Source organism: Mastomys coucha, chromosome X (genome assembly GCF_008632895.1).
Source record: "Mastomys coucha isolate ucsf_1 chromosome X, UCSF_Mcou_1, whole genome shotgun sequence".
NCBI lineage: Eukaryota > Metazoa > Chordata > Mammalia > Rodentia > Muridae > Mastomys > Mastomys coucha.
Window position 1 is genome coordinate 73,816,969 of NC_045030.1, and position 2,142 is coordinate 73,819,110.

Consider the following 2,142-nt stretch of genomic DNA (forward strand, 5'->3'; position numbering starts at 1 on the left):
TTCCCTGATGACTAAGGATGTTGAACATTTCTTTAGGTGCTTTTCAGCCATTTGGTATTCGTCAGTTGGAAATTCTTCGTTTAGCTCTGTACCCCATTTTTTAATAGAGTTATTTGGTTCTCTGGAGTCTAACTTCTTGAATTCTTTATATATATTGGATATTAGCCCTCTATCAGATATAGGGCTGGTAAAGATCTTTTCCCAATTTGTTGGCTGCTGTTTTGTCCTAACAGTTGTTGCCTGCAAAATGTAGAACCCTCAGTTTCTTCTCCAGCACCACATCTGCTGGGATGCTGCCATGCTTCCTGTCATGATGATAGTGGACTAAACCTCTGAAACTCTAAGCCAGTCCTAATTAAATGTTTTGTTTTACAAGAATTGTGATCATGGTGTCTCTTCATAGCAATGGAAATCCTAACTAAGACAGACATCATACCTAGCTTTGCATTTTTTGCTTAGAATAATACAAAAATGGTTTATATTATGAGCACATGCTTCATTGGACTAAAAATCAAACAGAATGGTCTCTATTACACAGTAAAACTGCCTACTTAAAATGTTCTGACCTCACTTTTCCCTACATTAAGCAGTATGCCTCAAGATCATTCAGTATGATATTATTATCTTCCAGAATAAATGTCTTTTCTGTTTCTTTGTTCTTCCTGGTTAATGAAAATTCTGATCTTTATTATAGAATATACTTGAGGCATCACATCTATATAACCTACAGAATGAAATGCAATCATAAACAAGAAAAGACTTTGAAAATGCATCACATTTTTCTGTGTTTGAAGCACAGAAAAAAAAGATAGCTGCTTTACTCTTGTGTGTACAGTCATTCTTCCTGAATCAGATGAGGCAAATAGAAGTCCAGCTTACAAAAAGGCAGATGTCAAATTATACCAGAATCTCCATGTTATGCTGTGATGACTGCAAGGCCTACTATCTGGTGGTCATCTTCAGAAACTTTTGCAATACCACTAGTTTGCATTTTAGAACCAAACCTATTCTTTCAATTCTGGGCCATAAATGTGTGGAATACTGAGAGCTAATAATTCTAAACAAAACAAAAAATATGTTTGATTCCTATCACCCACATATCAACTCATAACTCCAGTTCCAGTGCATCTCATTCCCTCTTCTGGCTTCCATGGGTACTGTTTGCATGTGGTACACACACTTACACTAAGGCAAAACACCTTTACACAACAAATAAATCATTTTTTTCGAGATTAATTCTCATCTCCACTATAATGAAAAACAAAGTTCATTACACCTACCATTTCTGCAAATTGCAGACTATTGTAACACATGCTAGTGTTTCCAGGATTGATGTGGCTAAGGCAACCCTAAAAGTTATATATTGCTCTAAATAGGCTAATTAAAGAGATGAACAATAGTAGAAATTGGGTCACATTGGGAAAAGGAACAAGTAAAAGGTTCATTTACCACCCCTCCCCCACAAGTCCATATTTGTGTATTAATGTTTCTTTTTGAAGGCAAGAGGCAAGCATAGCTATAGACCAGGTAAAGGTATGGTCCTGTTCATCATTAACTTGTCAATGTTTTAGATTCCAGCTGCCCTCCTCTCTCCCAGTCCCTCGTTCTCCTCTATCCTTCACTCACTCAATCCTTCTCTCCTTCTCAGAAAATGTGAAGCCTCCCATGGATATCAACCAGCTTTTGCACATCACATTGCAGTAGGAATAAGGTACATCTGAGAAGAATAGTTCTTAGCTAGCTGTACAAATATTGCTTCAATGACCCAAACTCTGAACTTGTGCAAAAAAGGCATCCACCTATCTATTCATTCAAAAATCCATTCTTTCTGTGTCAATTCTGTGGCAAACACTGAGATCAGAGTGGTGAATTAAGTAGATAAGAGCACAATTCTCCTTTAGAAACACTACTAAGGACATGCTTAGGTGTGGACTAGAGTCACCCTGAGCCTCCGAGACAAGCTACCTTTTGCAGCACCGAAGATTGTGAGTACAAAATATTGGACAGTTAGTTATTTATCCTGTTGAGGGTTTGCTTCTGCTTTGATTTGGCTATTACTAGGACTTGGTTTTTCTCTCTTGGAATATGTAACTTGGGTTATATTTTATATTGTTTTTTTGTTTTTGTTTTGTTTTTTTTTTT